A 22,607-nucleotide genomic window follows, 5' to 3' on the forward strand; every position below is an offset into this window, starting at 1 on the left:
ATCGCACGACAGTTTTTTTTACGTGAGCTGAAGATGGACACATTTTTTTTTGTGTATTTGTGACAGCTGACAAAAACACTTTCACTGAAAATCCGTCCTGTCCGGAGCGGTGGCCTAGTGGTTGCGCATACACCTCGTATGCGCTGGTTGCTGGGTTCGCATCCCGGTACCACCGGAAACCCACCGCTATTTATTATTGGCTAGAGATATCACCCTGGCCAACTACTTGTGCAACTACATGCTGGACTACTTGTGGGAATTCTCATTTCGAATGCGGACCCTTTACCCAGCTAGCACAAAAGTGATAGAAAACTGCTTCCATACCGATTCGCCAAGACTAAATGAACGTCTGAAAGACGCACTAAAAAATCCGTGCAGACCGTTTAGAAGGTGATAAACGGTCGTATATCGTTGCTAATGTCCGGCGGATATGACTATTGCAAGAAGTTCTAGAATCCTGCTTAAAGTAGTTTCGAAAAATCCTGTCTTGAAATGGGATTTTGTAAGACCATTAGAAGCATTCAAAAAATACAGATTGAATCCTGCTACAATCAGGATTTTCACATCCGTTTTCTTTCACCCTCCCCTCTAGCGCCCCCTCGTCTCCCTTTCCTTCCCTCTCCCCAAGCCCCTGCGGCGTTTCGCCGGCCCGCGGCATGCAGGTTTGCGCTTGTGCAATACACGAAACACATACAGCAATAACATTTTTTTATTGCAAAAAGTAAACACGACTAGACAAGCTAGCAATCAACATTAAATATGAGGGCCTCCGAGTAACGTCCATTACAGGTATCGACCTTGATAAACCTGGTTTCGAACAGGCTGCTGGGCTGTAGCTCCTTAATTCAGCAGGTGTTCTTACTGCAAAAACATTAGGCATGTGTAAAACGTATGTTAATTGAAGCACACTTTTCTTAGTGAACGTATAGTTTTTCAATCCATTGGCAATAAGCACTGCCATATATTGGTCCAAGCACACAGTTTTCGAGCATTCCACCTTTATTAACATGGTTCTAACTAACATTAATCGATCACAAGTGAAATTCCCTTCTGTTGCCTTGAAGACATACTTTACACCTAACTGAAGGTGTTGCATGTACAATCGCCAACCAGTGTAAGTGTCGGCTATTTTGCTAGCTTTCAGGAGGCTGTTGTCTTGACTAGTTAACGACTGGTAGATGACAGCAGCCTCCTAAACATGTGCGAAGTAGGTGCCAATTAGCATTCAAAGAAAGGAATAGATAATGCATTCCTGATAATGTTGTACGAGAAAAGAGGTAACTGTGGCTCTGCAAAGGAACAGCTTCGGTGTGACAGCATTGTTACACCACCCCAATTTTATTTGCCACAGATCACATAGCCAATTCAGAAATGGTGCAGGCTTGAGCATATACCTAAACACCAGTCTATCAAACACATCGCATACTTCAAATTGAGCAAATGTATTGCGATTCCTTAAAATAAAAGACAACAGACGAGTGCAACCTTGAGTAACAGCGACTATTTGCAGCACGGCTGCTTCAAGCATATACAGTAAGAAATTAAGTTGCTTGTAATTAAACCATTAAAATGTTGCACGCCTATGACTTGCCTGTTTGAAAACCTCCGCACAATAACATTGCCAAGCACTTGTAAAGAATTTTTTTAAACAGTGAGTCATCCACACACAAGATGGGAACATAAGCCGTAATTTTCTACCCAGTTTCACTAACTTTGACCTTGGTGACATTTATAGTTACGCAATGGGTTAAAGGTTAAGCTCGTGCAGTTTATAAATCAATTATTATCTAGAGTGCTTGCATATGCAATTTATTGCTTACACCGAAATGAGCCCACACACTAAAACCCACACATGGCGCGCGGCGACGAATTCATCGCCGTTGCACTTTATACGGAATATCACGGCGACGACGACGGCGGCAAAAATGCGCTTGGAGTGCCCATATAATTTAAAAGAAAAAGAACCGCGGCGTAAATTTATCTCTCTCAAATGGCAAGGTCGCCGTTACGTCGTCGCGCCGTAACACGCGTGTTCGAGTCGATGTCTCAACGCTGCGGCTGCGACGCAGAGGGAAGCAAGACGGACGCCCAGTCCGGCCAACGTAACTGCTCACAACCGGCCAACGCTCGCTTCAACGGCAGGAAAAGAAAGAGAGAGGGTTAAGCTGGCGCCGGGCCGGCGGCGGGCGCGCACGGAGACAGTCGAAGGTGGGGGAGCTACGAGGGAGTTGAGAGGGAGAGTGAGGGGAGCCACCGAAGCGACGGGGTCACCTCTGCTGAAGCGAAATCCGCTTCCCTGACGCCCTCCTCCCTCACCTTCGACGTGTCCGCGCGCGCCCGGCGCCGCCGTGCTGGCGCCGCCCGCTCCCTACAGCATCGTTTTCTGCGAGCGTTGGCCGACGCGGGCATCTCGTGGCCCCTACTCGCCATCTCTTTGCGCGCCGTGATATATACCGACTCTATTCGTAAGTCGTGCTGTGGTGCACGAATACTTGAGAAATAAGTCCTTCCTTTAATTCGAACAAACTTTCGGGCTCCTTCGAGTTCGAATTATCGAGATACGACTGTATATGTGTCACGCTGAAAATTTAATTCGTACGACTTTAACATGAAATAACAGTTACCTGGGTTCTTGGAGTTCAGGAGTTTCGTGGTGGCCCTTTGGGCGGCGGCGTTTTCGTCTGCCGCTTTCGGCACCTGTAGAGGGTACATGATCGGTGTCTTCACCCTCACGCGCCTTCTCTCTAGCACGTAGGTATGTGCCTGCATAGTAAGTTACAAAAAAACTCTTTCTTGTTATGCTGATAAACTCGGAGTATCTATGTTTATAATGTAACAGCAGTGCCTATTACAACTGTATATTGGAATTTTTCTTTTTTTTACCAGAATTTTGTTACTGCACAGACTTGCAAAAAGAAAACGCCAGTGCGACCTCAAAATTTATTTGTTGCATGACTGAAGCCAAAAAATGTTAGGTATCCTAAAAAAGATGCTGTAAATAGCTACACTGTCGGATTATGTTACAAAAAACAAGGCAACAGTGCACTACATACAGGGTGTTTCATTTAACTTTAGCCAAACTTTAAAAATATGCAAGGGCCACGTACCAGGACAGAACCAAGGTAATGTTGGAGATATTCAGATTATTTTTTGCGTTCCGCCTAGTTAGATAATTAGTTAATTAATTAACTTCTCAATTACTATAGTTAGATGAAAAGTGTCAATGAGAAGATTGTAAAGCAACATTAGAAACCCCTGATACCGCTTTCTGTTTCTCAATATGAGCTACATAAAGTGCTTTTCCAAGTGTGAAAGATGCCTGCCAATATCACGCAAACTGCCTCGAGCGGCCAGTCGTTCGGCAGTTTTGCGTGTATTCGCGGGCATCTTTCACGCTCGGAAAAATACACGAGTGATCTCGCACAAGAGCGTTGACTGAAGAATGCTGTGGCTACGCGAAGATCGTAGCACGTCTCATCATTCTGCGCCAAACGGGAATGTCATCGTCATCCTAACGATCAATGGTCAACGAAACGTCACAGAGGTAATTTTAGACAGCTTTGGCAAACCTGAATACGCACACAATAAAAGAAACGTACGCAGACGTAAACATGCCTCTTAAACAATACTAGAGATTCCAGTTAAAATCAAGGCGCTTTCATTGCAAACTTCATTACCGCCTAAAACTTCCACCTAAAACTCCCGCCTGAAAACCGTAAATAATTAAACACGACAGGTGTCAAAGTGGCAGTGACTACTTACGTGAGCAAAGAAGACGTGGAAGGCAGTCTGGCGCTCCGCAGTTCATGAACGAATACGCGTCAGGTACTTAACGGCCAGTCCTGACAAAAATAACTGCGAATGTAACGGCGGGTTCAAAAGTTACGCAATCTGGAGGGAAGCTGCGCGGAGAGCGCAGTCCGCTCGGCTGCTCAGACTGCTTCGGCGCAAGCGATGACGCCGATGAGCCGTCGCGCCACTCCTCGCTTTGTCAGGTAGCCGCTATGATACGTCGCGGCGCTGCATCCTCTTGCGACACACGCTGCTGCAATGCAGAAGAATACTCAGTGTGGCTTCGTACTCGGTACCTGAAGCACTGAAATGCTTGCTAATTTAACTAAGAAAATACAAAATGCGGCTGCTACCATATGCTAGCGCCACCTTACAAAGATAATTTGAAATAACAAAAGTCGAACTTTTTAATGCCTCATTCTTGGCACTTTGCGGTAGGTAGGTAGGTTCCTAACTCGCTTTATAATACAAAAAAGTGATGTGCAACCTATAATGGAATCGAACCTCTGCCGTGGGGCACAGCAGCCGGTTCTCTAGCAACTAGACTACGGTGTCTTATTCTTCCTTTAGGTCAAAGTAAAACAGGTTAACCAAACAGACAAAACGAAAACTGCGACAAACAATATCAAAACATTTTACAGTTTGAACCGTCAGTCCAACTTGGCTGACATTGTCATTTAAAATTCTCTGAGCGTTGTCAAGGGATCTACCCTCGACAGCCACTCGGGAACACAGCAATCATGCGTTCTAAATTTTCCTTCAAAGAAAAATGGCAATATTCGCCAAGAGGGACAGATCGCGTTGAAGTGTATCGAGGACTGTTCAACAATGTCCTCGCGTCGATGACAAAATCAACGTCGAAAGTGGTGCTTAGTTTCCGGAGAAGTTCAGAAACTGCGACAAGCGGAATTCGGTGACTTGTAACCCATGATGCAAGCCACCCTTGAAATTTCACACATTTACGTGGACAAAGACTTGCCTGATTTTCTGCAGATGATGATGCATAGTTCGACGAACCTCCATTTTCGATGCCCGCGCTCATAGGAGGGTCGTTTTGTGGAACAAAATATTCTCTAGAAATGTCTTGCTTATGTGCTTCTACATTTTCTCCTTTCAAGGCAAGGTCACTTTTGCGAAAACTGTCCTTGGATTGAGCATCCTCATGTGGCGAGGATACTTCACTAGAAGCATGGTTACTACTTTCATTAACCTACCATGATACTTATTGGACGGTACTCGTGGCAACACGACTGGCAGATATCAGTTCGTCATTAACTCTACGCCTCTTCTGACGGTCTGAAAGGTCAGCGTAACTTTTCTTATTTATTGTGGACTTCATTATGAGCATAAAGAGCAAGCGGCTGCCCCTTCAGTGCTCACTCACCACAAGGCAAACACCCGCGCCTGGGTTGATTGCGCTCTATTCTAACAGAACGAAGCAAAAACAAAAAGCAACGTCCGTTTTTCCCGCCAAAAAGCAGAACAAAGAAAACAACAACAAAAAAATCAATAATTGTAGGCTGCTAGAACAAGCGATTTTAAACGTCTTCTAAAATCCGCCTTATAGCAAGATTTTTCCATCCCAATTGAATCCTTCTCGATGTTGACTTCTTCAATCTAGATTTTTGACGGTCAAAGCGAAATATCCATGAATAAGAATGATTATATCCCTTTTGTGCTAGCTGGGTAACAGCTTACGCTAAAAAATCAGGTGATCGTCAACGTAACCAAATACCTTAATAACACGATCACATAGGGCGCCCTCTAAGTTTTTTTTCAATCGTGCTAAGATATAGGTCACTAAGGATTGGGACAACATTTGAACCAAAGAAAATTCCTGATTTCAGATTAAGGACGCTTTCTCTTCACCCAACCGTCGTCGACATTAAATACAAGGAAAGGTTTTTCCACAAAAGCCCTCGTTCAAAACACCACATTTTCCTAAGAAAACCAATTCCTAGACTTGTTCATTTTTCTGTCTATCACACAATTTAATAGCAAAGAGTAACAAATCTCTTCAATATTCATACGAAAAGAGCATAACCCCCAGAATTCTCCATTGTCAAAAACTGAACTTGCGCCTGGGAGTTGCGCATGCGAAAAGGGTCTGAAAAACTCAATGAAATTAAGCAATTCTGCAGGTAACTAGCTACAGCGAATTCCCAGGTCCCTTTCTCCGAAAAAATTCATCGAAAAAGAATGTCTTGTTTATGTTCTTGGCTGAAAAAAAAACAATTCTAAGGTGAACGATTTAGCGTTCTTGACATTACAAACGATCTTATCAAGATTGTGTCTTCACAGGAGGTGTACAGCGCGTTGCTTAACTACAGATTGTTTGAGTTTTACAGTCTGAAAGTTCTTTTTAATTGCTGATCATGCTTTTTATTTACCCCTTGATTCGAGGCTAGGCAATTTTCATGCTTGGCGATTTTAAACAGTTATTGTTAGCAGGTGGCCAATGCCTTGGGGACTTGTGTATGTGGACCAAATTGGCCATTGTGTTAGTGCGCAGTTAAAGAAACACACGTATTCCTTGAAAGCCTTGGGGCAACTGCCAGCTCTTAGCAGGAAATATGGCTGCCATTAATCAGAGAGAGACTGATTTTTTTTTTAGTTACCACAATAAGTACAGAATGCCTACGTATACTGGAGGCCTTATATTAAAAGAGAAGAGGCCAATAGCAAGCCACAAGTTGCATTCTGCGTAAAATGATTGTGGTTTGTAAAACAGCATACTTTTATTTAGCCTGAATTCATGTCAAGATATTTTTTCTATTTATTAGTTTTTTGATACCATGCGTACGATGTCTTCCTTTGAAGTGGCATGGTTTCTTCTTATTTGATGAACCTGGAAGTGGTTATTACGTGGATAGCATGGTAGAAACCACCGGATTACGACCATTCATGTGGATTAATTGACGTCGTCTTTTCATGTTTGTAGAAAACTGAAGAATGCCTGAGACAGGAAGAGAGCGGTGTGTGGCTCAGAGAGCAAACATGGATAACGAATATGCTAGTTGACATTAGGAGGGGAAAATTGAGCTGGACAGGCCATGTAATGAGCTGTATGAATAACCGGTAGACCATTAGAGTTACAGAATGGATACCAAGAGAAGGGAAGCGCAGTCGAGGACGGCAGGAAACTAGGTGGGGTGATGCAGTTAGCAAATTTTCAGGCGCAAGTTGGAATCAGCTAGCGCAGGACAGGGGTAATTGGAAATCGCAGGGAGAGACCTTCGTCCTGCAGTACACATATATATAGGCTGCTGCTGCTGCTGATGATGATGATGAAGGGTCCTCGTAATATATCCTAACCGTTGGTCGCATGTATACGATCTTAAGGAGAAGGCCTCTATCAAACTGGCCAGCTCTTTCGGTGGGTAGACGGCACCTCAGAAAGAGTTGATCGCAATGGATAATATAAAATTGCACTTATATGCTCAGTGCTGCTCGAATAATCTCCATAGTGCCTGAGCAACCTATAATCAAACAATGTAGATAACACGAAAATAACATGATGCTGGTCACACGTCTGCCACACTAATGTTCGTGAGCTTGCCGGTTCATAGTGTCGGATGGCTTCTATTATTGCTTTGTGACATTGGTGCGAGCCGCCGCAGCCAGAAAATTTGCTTTGTCCTTCAGCAGCAGATACTTTGCACAATAAAAGCAGCACTCAAAATTCTCCACGTAGCGCTAAAATGATTAAGAAAACTGGTGCGGCGTAGATGCATTAACAAGCAGTTAACGAAAAAGCATGTGCTCTTTGGTATTTCTATATGCGACATGCTTTGTTCTGTCTGAGGAGAATACAAGTCGCTACAAGGCCATCCACATGCTGACAGGCTCTCTACGACACAATGCAATGATAGATAGAATGCGTCATTGTCTCAAATGGCCAATGAACTTCTGTAAAACCTTCGTGCGTTCTGTAAACCTTGCGTCACATATTATAAGGATTAACTACGAATAAGAAAGGTCGGTATACGATGGAGGTGTCTGGAGCAATTGCGAGTGACATATATTTATTTATTTATTTGTCTTCCCTGTCGTATTATAGATTTTTCGCTATGCAAACACTGATTATCCGATACCTCGGCTGTTTCAAATATATGCGCTTCTGACAAGCTAACAGTATTGACATAAAATTGACCTTACAAAAAATAATACCAACGAGACTATGCACAGAAATTGAAATGACATCGAAATGGCGCAGTCTGCCGGGACTTTTCATGCTTTTGTATACTCAGTGTATGTTAATGTATTTCTTACACTCCTGTTGCGTGAATCATGGCAAAGATGCACGGGCAGACACCGGCGCGCTGGCGACAACACAGAAATTAAGTTGCTATGGGCACAATCATACTTGCGTGTTAGCGGCCACTAGAGCAGAACTGAACCCTGTAATTCCCAATGTACCATATATACTATGCCGAGTTTGATGCCTCAAAATGTCGATTGAAGTGTGGGAAACCTAATGCAAAGCCCATAGTTACGTTTTTATTATGCTGGAGTGAAGTTTCAGCAGGGACAGTGTAACAAACCATTTTCTAATTAATTAGTGCAGTAATTAAGTTATAATAGAAAAACGTGTTTTTTTCCTGCTATTGTACTCTTTATGACCAGAAATAAATGTCAACAATTTGTTCCAATTTTCTTTGGTGTGGAACTGTGTTTGGGCATTACAGGGTTAAACTGCCGTAAGTGAATTACAGAAACATCTTTGTCACATAAAGTCATTAGAAAGGACAAATTGACTGCTTGGGCCTTGATGGCGGACCCATACCACCAAGCGTGGATCTGTCGTACGAGGTAATGCGAGGATGCACACCAGCACGTGCTCGCAGCTTCTGCTGACTGTGCTAAGGGCTGCACCAATGATTGCATTTGGGAATTATGCTGGATAATTCATTTAACTAGGGCGAAACATCAAATATACTGTGCTATACGTTAGACGAATCAGACTAACATCATAATTTATGTAGCCGTCTTTTGTTATTCAAACTATATTTTCAAGTACAATGAGACCACTAGTTAATTGTGTCAATATATGAAAAGTTTGAAATATTTCCTGCAGGGTGTAGCGCACATGTGAAAAGTTATAGAGCGTGTTGAGAAACAATTAAAAACATCTTCCGCAGATAAGAAAGCCCGCGAAATTGCTCACAATTTTCACAAAGGTAACCCCTGCATTATAAGAAAAAGTATTCAGTGCATTTGAATGGGAAGCATCAGGAATGAGAATCACTGGTGTGTATATAAGCAAGCTACAGCTTGCACACATTGCCCTGCTAAGCACAGATGGGGATGAATAATAACAAATGATTGAGGACCTTTGATGGATTGACTGAAGAGGCTGAGGAACTCGAAGAGTATGGTTTAAGATTATTATACAGAAGACAAATGTAATGTTCAGGAGCCTAGTGATTGATCAGAAACTAATCAGTAGCGGATGGCCTTTAGAGTATGGGTCAACTACTTACAGAGGACCCTGATTCTAAACGTTCTATTTAAATTCTGGGGTTTTATGTGGCAGAACTACAGTACGATTATGACGCAAGTCGTAGTGAGGAATTCGCTATAATTTTATGGCCGCCGTTTTCATGTGGGGCCAATTTTGGAGTTTACGTGTTGAAACGCGCCCTAGCTTGGGGATGGGGAGCGAATGTAAGAGCGCCGTATCGCGTTCAAATGCGCGCAAGAGGGATGGGTACAGCTGAGCGTGCGTCTTCTGCTTCACCCTCGACGTAGCTGGGTATGGCTGTCAGAACGGCTGAGTGCATAAGGTGGCCGCGCGCGGTTTATTTGAGGTATTCTGCGGTGGTTGCAAAACTGGCGTGTGCCGTAATGGCTGGTCGCTCCCCGTGCACTCCTAGTTGCGAAGTTGGAAGTTGCGCAATATCAAGTGCCCGGCATGTGTGAATGCGACTGGAAGACAAAAGCCTTCACTTACGGATGCCAGCAATCTTCGCGCCAGTGTTATGAAAGCTTATGTTTGCAACCATCATGTTGCGTCGGCTCATATTAGGCTGCGCGGGGCTGACACTGTGCATGGTAATTAAATGGTGCTTGTTAATTTAATGATCAAGGGAATGTTTAGCGCTTTGTGTGCAACTCTGAAAAATATGAACTTCTCGTGCAATTGTCCAATACTTTGTTATCAATAAGCTTGCTTCCTGTTCCGGCAAAACTACACCCTTTGCCGTGTGTTTCACCGGCGAAATAAATATCAACAGAAATAATAAGAAAATGAGATATTTTAGACCATTTTGCCATAGCCATTAAGTATTTGTGCTGTAAATTAGGACACCCATGTCGAAAAATCACGTATGACACATGGTATATTAAATAATATTTTATTTTCGAGGTTACTCTCCTGTGAAAAATTTGGACTCGATCTTTCGGCATACCGCGGTGGTGAATTGAATAATTTCAACCAACTGGGATTCTGTAACGTACCTGTGTTATGAGTGCCCGATTGTTTTTGAACTTCTGTACCACCGGCAACTGGACACTGCAATTGAGTCGGTGACCCCGAATTGAACAGCGTAACACCGTAACCGCTGTACTACAGTGGCTGGTGCAACACAATAAACTGTCCAAAAACATTTTACGTATATTGTAGCACATCGATGAAACGTCAGTACATATATGAGGATATTGAATATGATGAAAACTTGCCACGTGAGATTTTTTTTTGTTGTGACAGAAGTTATGTGCTCGAGACTTGCTTTGATTTATTATTTCGCCTGCCTCGTCCGTCCAATCTGTTACACTGACGATGAGCTTTCTCGTCATGAGCCCACATAATGAAAACTTTTGCAGTCATTACGAAAGAGCGTAGAAATATTATACAAAACCGCCTCCTTCGGGTTCCGAACCCGTATCAGTGAAGCAATGGGCCCTTGGGAGTCAAGAAATACGGAAACATTGCCGAAAAGGAGGCAATAAGCCGGATTCCAGAGAATACTGACTGGTTGTTACTTGTGGCTGTGCACTAGTGTGGTTAGCTGAGACAGATGCCCTGTCACACACATAGTTTTCAACAGCTCGCTTAGTGTCACTAATGACCGTTGCAGCCTCGGTCGTAGCTAAAACTAGGGCGACGGCAGTCTCCTCAGCTATTTCCCCATTCGCCATAGTATATATATATATATATATATATATATATATATATATATATATATATTCGGTTCAGTGCTCGCGCCGAGGACATTGTATAGGGACGAAGTTCCCGTTTCACGGAACACGAAGAAGACGAGGGATCCAGTGCAGGATTCACCTCCCTCTTTCCTTTACTTCCAACCACAGAAGGTAAATAAGTGTCCCGATAGGTCTGCCGCAAAGGACAGCGTAGCAGATGTTCATGTAAGAAGCTGTACAAAAAAGTCCCCGAGGGCCGCGACATTAACGGCAGCACAAATGTAAGTCGGTTGCAGCAAAACATCAGTATTCGATGTGAAGGCACGCTTGGTACGATTGAGCGAAACAGCTACATTACGTCCTTAGTTGTGGATTGACAGCAACCCCTCTGTGAACTGCAGAAGTGTCGTTGTGTTGTACTACAAGCATCAATGACATGCTCTCTTCTTGGACAAAGTCGTTGATGATTTGCAAAGCTGTTTGCTCTAGTAGGATGCATCTGGCAAAGGGTCGATTGAAGCTGCTAAAACTGTATTGTAATTGTAGCCTGAGCGCCACTCGAGTAATATCTATAGCGCCGAAGAAATTTTGTTCAATTCGGACGAAGACCACCACGGCTACATTTTGAAGAATACATGTGTATCAAATACTGCATGCTGGCATGACTTTTCCTTTCACCCGAATGTTGCAGGTAATACTCTCTGGCACGTGAAAGATACACTGCAGCGCAATAATTAGAAGCATTCTACACCAGCAGCTACCTTAGACCATCCAAGCCGCACCCATATTGTGTAGCGCATCATTGGGAGCGTCAAGCAAATGGTACGGTCTACGTAGATGCGTTATCATGCAGTGTGCTACAATGAATATGCCCCTTAGTTTTTCTATGAGTGACACTTGTTCTCTTGCCGGAGGAGAATGCAAGTTGTTACGACGCTGTCCACATGTTGTCCCAGCCCTTATACAGCTCAATTCAAAAATAAGTGCAATGTGTCATTGGCTTGAATGCTAAATAATGTCTAAAGAAAACGTGCATTGACCTTGTCTATACATATGGGCACCACTACACACGGAGAGATATAGGCATAGTTTGCTTAAAATAAGAGCGGTAGGTATAGGCAGGTGCTCGTGACGTAATTTGTTTTGTGTGAATGCACTGTTCCTGCCTCTCTCCTTCATACTATAACTTATTCACTATGGAAGTTCTGCATCTCCTATAGCTTGGCGAGTGAGCTATACAGACTTTCGAGCCACTCGCAGCTAAAGATATACAATAAATTTACAAGAAATGTTCGAATGAAGGAAAGTGGACCGCAAGGTACATCGAAGCGGCACAGTTTGCTGGTAATTTAGCATACAATTACATGCTTAACCCTGTCCTTTACACAAAAGACGCAGCGGCAGAACAATGTGTCGTTCAGTGCATGCTAATCCATCTCCTCCACACATGCTGGCTAAAACATTGAGAAACTGCACCGGCCGGCACCGTCGTAATGGCGACGACACAACAATGTTGTTGCTAAGGGCTCAGTCATACTTGTATAGTAGTAGTAGCTAGAGCATAACTTAATATATCTGAAGTGACAGACAAATGAACCTTGTCTGAGCAAATGATTAGGAAAGACAGAAGCACTGCGTGGGCTTTCGCAGCGGGTCCAGTATTAGGTGGGACACGCAGGCAGTCGCAGAGGCTGTTTACTGTACACTCGGCTGCACGAATGATGACATGAGCGGAAGTGTACAGGGCGTTACTCGTAAATAACACGAAACTTTAAATACCCGTTGGTGTACCTTAGACATATAAGACTAACAACATTGCGAATACTCATTGGTGAAGTCCAATAGCAAATCGCCTTGGTTTAATCCTTGACTGAAAAGATAAGCGAACATGAAAGACGAATGTTTTGTTCAGCTAAAGTTTTTAATTCCCTAGCCAACCGGGATATCTATCATTAAGTGAATGCTGAATATAAAAAATTCACTGACGATTACGATACTCCATAATTTGAAATTTTAGCGCAGCCATATACGTGTTTATTGGCTGCGCTAAAAGTGTGTATTGATATGTTTATTGATATATTGCCTGGCACGGATAGTTTGGCTCATGCGGCACGCTGCAAATGCAGCAATTTGTGGCGTGACTTCCTCCGTAATCGGGATATCGCCAGAGGGAAGGCGTGGGTGATACGTGGGCGCGATTGACAGCAGCCGCCGCAGAGAGACCTCCACTCATGCAGCGCTTTGTTTCCATACATGGTATCGCTGGGGTCATTGGTGAACAGACGTCACGCTCTAGTCTGGGGCCATCGTCGCCATGGTGCAAGTCTTGCGAGGCACTTCGCGTTTCTTCTCACGCTTTCGCTATACCCTCCTCCTTCTCCGCTTTCCTTCTCGCGAGCTTTTCGCTATCGCCGTCTTTCATCCGCGCTCCGCGCTCGCTTTTTAGTCCATAGCCTTGCTCGTTTACGAGGACACCAACGGACGACACCGACGCTCGCCGTACGAACGGGCGCCTTCGAGCTGCGCTCTAAAACACTAAAAATAGCAGAGAACACTTTTTTAAATAACACAAATTAATCATGTTGAGTAAAAATGCGAGATAGTTTTGGAAGATCGTAAGCAAACGCGATACTCGCCACATAGCTCATGCATTCAATTTGTTTTGATTCGATAAGTACTGTTTAAGTAATTCCAAACCTAAAAATATCGTCGGCAACTGGACTGAACAACATCATTTTGAGGTTTCTCATTAGGACGAATCTATGCAACTCCAATATGCTTTCAAATATATTTGAGCATCGACTTGAAATAGGCTGTATTCCCGATGCTTGGAAATTGGGAAGAGTTATTCCCTTTTCCGAGTGCGGAGACAAGCACTCTCCAAAACGCTAACGACTCCTTTCAAAAACCAGCATGCCATGCAAGATGATGGAATATATCATTTTGTTTTATATAACTGTGTTTCTAGAAGGTAATTTATTTTATTTTCAGCAATGCTCAACACGGAATATGCAAAAAATTTTCATGTGGAACGCAACTTTCGTGTTTCACTCATGACGTAAATTTCATTGTTGGCCAGAGGTCCCTTCTAGACTGCATATTTTTAATGTCTCAAACGCATTTGGCACAGTCACACATAAATTGCTCTGTATTTGATTACGCTGTTGTAATACCTGAATACCACCTGTAAAGTTCTTGCATGGTATGAAGGACTACTCAGAAATCGTTCCTTGTTTGTAACAGCTAATAAAATGACCTCCTCTCATCTTTCAGTTAGCTCAGAAATACCTTCCGTTACACCAACCCCACGCCTCCGTAATAGGTTCTGTGCTCTTTCCGATTTTTATTACTGAGTGGCACACAAAGATGGTGACTTCCATGAGTGTTTTCGCCGATCATTGTGCCCTTTATAGACACAAAAGAGTGATTTAGACTCAGCCTTCCTGCACTCTGACAATAACCAGGTTTACGTGTGGTGCCAGTTCTCAAGCACGAAATGAAACATTAACAAATGCAAATTCATGCGCGTTGGCCGACTACATAATAACCACCCAACATAACAATATTGCTTTAGAGTGTTTGTACTCATACAAATACATTGACACACTCATTTCATATAATGTATTTTGGCAAAGTCTTGTTGAGAACATTAATAAGAATGCCTGTCATAGTTTAGGCTAGTTTCGTAGACGTTTTTTCTTAGAACCCTGTATCTCCAAACTTGCTGCTTTGTGAAACATTGTCCCGAACTAAGCAAAATTATGTAATAGCTATATGGGATCCCGGTCTTGCGTCAGTCATAGCTGAGTTAGAGACCGTACAAGACCGTGTACCACCTTTCATTATTTCCAAATATCATTGCACAGCTAATGTAATAGCTATCAAGGACACAGTTTCCTTGCCCAGCGTTTCTGATCTCATTTCCGCGATGACAACGACAGCTGCACAACGCCATACAGCAGGAAGATCTTAACTTCAGGTCGTTGACACTTCAAGAGGATTATTGTTACACGTGGCTCCTCTGTTTGTACTAAGACGCAGATTGTTTTATTTCTTGCATATTGTTTTGCTCGCAAATTTTCACTTTTCAATGCATCTTTTCTCAGAAACTACTGACACCACGACCATTTAAATATGCACGTGTGTTCCACACATACCTTTCCCACACGGAACTTTAAAAGCATTTGGAGAAAAAAGTATGGTTGATCCTTCTTTCATCGAAATTAGTAGAGCACAAAAATGAAACGTGTGTTCACAGAAGCGGTTGCATGTTTATTGTACGTGAAGGATTAAGTTGCAAGTAGCCATTAGCGGCACCCTACCACTGCGCAGGGTTCGTCGACCATTGCCACAAAAGCGAAAGTTGTTGATCCACTCGTGACAGGGAAACATTCCCCGGAGACACTGCATTGCACGCGCCGGAGAACTGTGCAAAGCTGCCATAACCAAAAAGGATTCGCAAACCGTACAAGCGAAACCGAACGGGTTGTTAGTAAATCGCCGCTGAACTCAGGGTCCGCTGCAGCGAAAGTAGCACAACACTGTCTGGTGGCGTAGCCCCATACAGTGTTGTCTAGTGGCGTAACCCCAGACAGTGTTGTCTAGTGGCGTAACCCCAGACAGTGTTCTCTGGTGGCGTAACCCCAGACAGTGTTGTGCGCGTTGAAGTCTCCGGCAACGATCAGCGGCCTGTTCTTGGCTTGCGACGCGGCTGATGTGAGAAGTTTGTTAAAGTTCCTGAGTCTGTAAGTCGGGGAACAGCAGACGTTTAGTATGTAAAGGTTGGTCTTTACGGCCCGACTGGGAATGATTTCTGTGAGCATGGTTTCCAGGTCTTTCTCGTATGTCGGGGTGCCCCTTTTCACAAAGGGTGACGTCTCTGCGGATAAATGTGGCAATGCCACTGGCTTGTTTGAACTGGGGGTCCAGTGTCGACCTGAAAACCCTGTACCCCGAGAAGGACATGTTTTGAATGTTCTTTTCCGCCCCGCACTCTTGTAGGATGATGACGTGTGGCTTTTCTTTACATGATCTGACAAATTGCGTTAGGTTGGCCTTCTTATTGTTGAATGAGTTACAGTTCCATTTCCAGAGCTTGAAAAATTGCGGTGCGTTATCCATTGTAATGGTTTGGCATGGCCCCATTTATGCTGGGCTCACCCATTGGAACTGGCGGCCTGGAGGGTGCGGGCGGCGTAGGTGTTGGTCCCAGAACAGACATGGGCCTTGAGTCCGGCGTGGCAATTATTTTCGTGATTTTGGGGCGAGCGATTGGTCTTTCTAGGTGGTCGAGTATGCCGCAGATTTGCCTGACTGCCTCCTTAATTTCAGTAATTACCGATTGAAATGCTTTGTACTTGCTCTTCTTCTTGCTGCACTTCTTAGCTTTGTTGTCACTGACGGAGGCGTTAGAAGGAGCCTCGCTAGCATGAGACATAAGCGGGTCCACGTCGGATGTGTCGTCATCGGTTTGGATGACGACAGCCTGGCTAGGGTTGCCCTGAGTTCCGCTAGTTCCTGTTTGAGTGCTTTGTTTTCCCGCTCTAGCGTGTGTATTCGCGGGTGTGGCACGTGCTCTGACTGTCCCTTACCTTGCTTTGAAGTACAACAAAGAAGAATGTGCATGGGCTATTAAGTTAAACATTGTCAAAACATTCACCAGGATTCCACAAGCTCCCACCGCCCGCTCACTATTAAAATTTTGCTGTGATAACTAAAAAACAAGATATATTTTGCATATTAGGTAGCACTTATGTTGAGAGACACAATTACACTTACGAAGACAGCTAAGACGACACGCCAACGCCCGCAAAGTGTCTGCGAATATTAAGGCGTGCAGTTCTTCACAATTTTCAAATGTATAAATTGCTTGTCTACGCTTGCTGTTTCCAATACCTTGTTAGGATGTGTGCAATGTTTGATGCGAAGGCATCAATTGGCCCACTGGGCTAAAAAGCCGGTGGCTCCGGTGGCAACAAAATGGTGCCTAAATTTCCATTGGCGGCGAGACCCCGTCACGAGCTTGCCTCGACGAAGAGCGAGCGAATCGAAACACTTGCGACCGCAATAACCCCCCAGGTGTGGCGTGAGGGGAGAGGGTATCGGTGAGACGCCGCGTCACCAGCGCGCCTCGACGGAGCGAATACGGCGACGCGACTGCTGGCTACTCCTACTTGCTGACTCGGGGAGCACGTGGCGCTATGGTGCATTACTTGAAGCACAGATCTCGAAGGACCACTAAGTAGCCTTAAAGTGACCATTAATGCTTCCGCATTAGCCACTCATAGGAAGCGCTTAGTAGGCAGGCAGGCAGGCAATGAACTTTATTTTAGGTCCCGAGGAGCGACTCCGAGAACCCCTTACGGGGGAGGAGCCACCGCGGCTGCTCCCACGTCGGGACGGGAAGCCCGTGCCTGACCAACGCTTCGCGCGCCCTCTGGACAGCCCGTGAGCGGTGAGGCGGGACAGCCCTGAGCGGTGAGGTCGGAGCTCTTGAGCGCCTCCACCCACTCTTATTCCGTTGTGAGATTATTGTGGTCCCGTAACGAGGGACACCGCCAGAGCACGTGTTCTAAAGTGCAGAAGGGATTGCCGCAATCCGGACAATCGGGCTCGAATGAGTCCTCGTACCTGCTGACCCTGGCTAGATTGGGATAGGACCCGGTCTGCAGCATGCGTTGGGTAGAAGACTGAGGGCTGGAGAGCTTGGCGTGGGGCGGGGGATAGACCCTCCGGCCGAGCTGATAGTGCTTTGAAATCTCGTTAAACGTGTGGAGCGAGTCCTTGTGGAGTCCCGCGTCCGCGCACACGAGCGGCGTTTCCCCGGCGCGGTGGGTGAGTTCGCGCGCGCGGGCGTGGGCCAGCTCGTTGGCGTTGGGAACGACGGTGGAGACCTGAGGCCCCATGTGCGCCGGGAACCAACTGATGACGTGGGGGGAGACGCTCCTACCCCAAAGCAGGGAGGCCGCTTCCCTCGAGACCGAACCCGGCCCGCTTAGTGTCCTTGGATTTTTGACATAAAGATATACCAACGGTTTATTGGCCGGTTTACCCCGCCATCTTTACAGAATTACGAAGCACACATTTCACAAATCTCTCAATTAACAAATCGAGAGTGCTCAATTTCTTTAATTTCAACATTTGGATGAGAACTACTCCTCCATGGCACAATTCATTGTATCTGCAGCTGCTGATGGAGGACGCGAAAGTCACCACATGAGTATTGTGCAGTAGTCAGCTAACGTTTCGAGCAAAGTGACACGTAGGCGCGCTCTCCTAAGTTGCGAGATGATACAATAGCATAACATGAGCCGTAGGACAAAAGGTTGTGTGTATTTGAAGTGAGAACTTGTACATTGCAAAAATTTAAATATCTGCAGTCTTGACGCAAGAAACCCATTCATACAATGAACACGATCACATTTAAACACTGCTCGCGTTGTGCACAATCCAAACCCGGGGCAATCGGGTTCTAAAGAATGGAATTTTGGCCACATCCATAGAGCGAATATTTTGCAAAAGCTAACAATGATGTCGATATGGTACCTTTAAATATGTAGTCTGTTCACGGGCATATAAGCACACAGTCATGCCTATGCAGACTGTATAGTATTCAATAGTTTCACAAAGAGGTTTACCACCTGCGGGTAAGTGTTGCAAAAGCATAAGTGCTACTTATGAATATCGGCAGAACGCGAACAGGCCACTAAGAAAAATTTTGTTTAAAAAAGAAGTGAGGGTTGAACAATTTTTGTTTTCAGTATAAGCATGTCTTATTCAATTTCATGAACTACATAAACTGCAGAAAATGGTTCATTTTATATTTTAAACGCGCAATTTTCCTCACAAATCGTGCTAAAAGTCCAAGTCGCGCCAGCATTGATACATAACTAATCAATTGCTCAATTGAGTAAAGCGCTGGCGTTTATGCAGCTAAGTGTGGGACCTATGCAATGAACTAGGATAAATGCAATGTGATAAATATTACAGAGTGAACCAAATTCTGTGTAAAATGACCTTAAATGCAAAAATATTGCTTCAACTATTTTCGTTCTAGTTCATAGCACATATCTCTATGTGTAGAATGAGTGTGCAAAACATCATATCAAAATAATATTTGAACAAAAAGTTATCAAGGTTTGCATAACAGGAGGTGGAGCAAACTCTTGTTTTCAGAAAAACGCAAAAAAATAAAAAAAATACACGGGGTAGCTTGCAATAGTGGCGCAAGGCTAAATACATACGGGAGCTGATCGGTTCCTAGCTGGTCCTGGCTATAGGAAGTGATGCCAAGTGATGCCACCTTATACGAACTGTATAAGTAATTCCTCATGGTCCGTGGCATCGGGGTACGCCTCGCTAACCACTTGCAGTCCGAGCACACGTAGGGTAAGTGGGGCGAAAGCTATGCACAGTGTTCGGGCGGCGCGCAGCAGACGACACGCCGGACTGAAGTCACGGCGCATGCGCAGTAGCGCTCCGCTCGTCGGAGCTCAGACGAGCCGCTGCCAGAGGCGCCTGCTGCAATCACGGACACCGCGAGGGTTCAGTGCTAATGCGGGGAAACGGAGAAGCGCGGTTGGCGTCGGCAGCACCTCTGCGCGTTGCCTCGTAGGTGCTACTACAATTTGTTTCTATCTTTCTCTCACTCTCATTTTCTCTGTCTCTCTCGCGAGCATAGCGCGGCGGTCAGACCTGCGACGCGGAAGAGGGTGCTAATAATCTCTGGGACCGGACAGCGACTTTACAATTGCTAGTAGGTACAGCGGGGGCGGGTCACTGCGGGTCACGTGGCTTCCGCTTAACACGTGTTGTCATTGCAATCGTGGAGCTCCTAGGTGCCTAGGGACACAATCTTTTAGGGACTTTTGAAGCACTGGTCTCCGCTGAGCGTACATCTCGTATCTCCGGGAGCGGGCGCAGTGACCTTGTCGAGCGCTGCGCGCCGCAACACCCCAATGACCGCCGCTTCGCGTCGGCGTCCAGCACCGCGGCTTCCGCCGCGGCACTGGGGCACGAATGCGACCACACCACCACTACTACAAGGATATCCCTCACTAGAACAAACGCTACAATAATAAAGCGCGGCCTGCGTGGCCCAGACACCGTCAGACATTCAACGCGCCATAAGCGCTTCGCTCCCTACGCACGTAGGAGCTGCGCTTGGCAAGGTCGCTGCTCCCGGTCGCGGAGATTAGAGAGCCACGCTCAGTAACTAGTAGCCCCCGCGCGGCCGCGCAGACCAGTGCCTCAAATATCCCTAAGCGTTTATGTCCCTAGGCACCTAGGAGCTCCACGATTGCCATGACAACACGTGTTAAGTGGAAGTCACGTGACCCAGAGTGCCACGCCCCCCTTCTACCTACTAGCAATTGTAAAGTCGCGTCCGGACAGGCCGCCACTGGAAATTGAACCTGGCAACGTTCAACACTCGCACCATATCGAGTGAGGCTAGTTTAGCAGGGCTACTTGAAGAATCATCAGGTATTGCCTGGGTTATTATTGGCCTTAGTGAGATGAAAAGAACTGGTGAGGCTTATACCGTCCTAACTAACGGCCACGTGCTTTGCTACAGATGTCTACCAGATAAGAGAGAATTCGGGGTAGGATTTCTAGTCCATAAGGACATAGCGGGCAACATTGATGAATTCTACAGCATTAATGAGAGGGTAGCGGTCGTCATAATAATGATTAATAGGACATATACAATGAAGGTAGTACAAGCCTACGCCCCAACCTCCAGTCACGATGATGAAGAAATAGAACAGTTTTATAAAGATGTTGAATTAGCAGTGAGGAAGGTGCAAACTCATTATACTGTAGTAATGGGCGAATTTATTGCAAAAGTGGGAAAGAAGCAGGCTGGTGAGCAAGCGATTGGCAACTACGCATCAGTTCTAGGAACACTAGAGGAGAGATGTTGGTAGAATTCACGGAAAGAAATAGGCCCCGAATAATGAATACCTTCTTCAGGAAGTGGAGCAGCAGGAAGTGAACGTGGAAAAGCCATAATGGAGAGACAAGGAATGAAATAGATTTCATACTCTCTGCCGATGCCAGCATAGTGAATGATGTAGAAGTGTTAGCTAGGATAAAGTGCAGTGACCTTAGGTTAGTGAAGTCTAGGATTTCTCTCAATTTGAAGAGAGAAAGAATAAAATTAGTCAAGAAGAAACAGGCCAACCTAGACGCCGTAAGGGTAAAAGCATACCAATTTAGGCTGGTGCTCGTAAACAAATATGGAGCTTTAGAACAGGAAGATGAAGACAACATAGATGTAATGAATGAACCCGTAACAAGGCCGATGTCAGAAGCAGCAATTCAAGTGGGAGGTAAGGCACCAAGGCAACCAGTAGGTAAGTTCTCCCCAGTAACAAAGGACCTAATAAAGAAACGGCAAAACATGAAAGTGTCAAACTCGAGAGATCAGATAGAATTCGCTGAACTGTCGAAACTGATCACCAAAAAGAAAGTAAGGGACGTCCGAAATTATAACGTGGGAAAGATTGAGGAAGCAGTAAAATGTGGACGCAGCATTAGATCAGTAAGAAGAAAGCTTGGCATAGCACAAGGCAAGATGTATGCACTGAAAGATAAGCATGGTAATATCATCAGCAATTTAGATAACTCAGTAAAAGCAGCGGAGGAATTATATACTGACCTGTACAGTGCCCAAAACAGCCAAGCTACTTTCATTCGAAATAGTGATGTACCTGGACACAGAGTCTTATAACTAGCGATGAAGTTAGAAGGGCTTTGAAAGACATGACCAGGGGAAAAGCTGCTGGAGAAGATGGAATAACAGTCGATGGAATCAAAGATGGAGGAGATATAATGCTTGAAAAGCTTGCGACCCTTTATACGCAATGCCGCACAACTTGAAGCGTACCAGAGAGCTGGAAGAACGCCAACATCATACTAATTCATAAGAAGGGAGACGTTCAATAATTGAAGAATTATGGACCCATTAGTTTGCTTTCAGTATTGTATAAAATATTCACAAAGTTAATTTCCAATAGAATCAGGGCAACACTGGACTTCAGCCAACCAAGAGAATAGGCTGGCTTCAGGAAGGGATATTGAAAGAAAGAGTGGTCGGTGACGGCAGGTAATTGAGTGGTGTGAAGAAATTAGGTAATTCAAAAGCACAACAGGGCTAAATAAATATCAATGGGGGAGACCTCTGTCATTAAGTGGACATAAACGTTTTATGATCATGAAGTTGAAGGATATGAACAGAGCAGTGTGAAAGTTGCGGCCGTCGTTGTCAATATAACGTGCATGGCGTCGAATGAAGTTGCTGCATCTCCAGTCGTAAAGGAGCCCACATTGGTGAGTCCTCTGTTTTTCTTGCCGACTGTGAATATTTTCGAAGCTCGTTTTGAGGTAGCACTTCATTCAGCGCTTATTTCCAGGAGCTTGCGGCGCGTCTGTAAGGCAGATTAGTGCTATGGAGGGTCTACCTTTGGGATAAGTGCGAGGACGCTTCTGTAACTTCATTCCAGTGCGATTCTGCATTTTGAGAAAGTGTTTCCTACAAACGGCGTTCTCATTCAAGAACTGAGTAGTCTCTAGTTTCCTCAATTTTATTGCGACATCAATTACATTAACACCCCAGGCAAGTTTTCGCTGTCAACGTCCATGTTCCTATAAGGTTCCGTATAAACTCCAAT

This window comes from Dermacentor silvarum, chromosome 5 (genome assembly GCF_013339745.2).
Source record: "Dermacentor silvarum isolate Dsil-2018 chromosome 5, BIME_Dsil_1.4, whole genome shotgun sequence".
Classification (NCBI taxonomy): Eukaryota; Metazoa; Arthropoda; class Arachnida; order Ixodida; family Ixodidae; genus Dermacentor; species Dermacentor silvarum.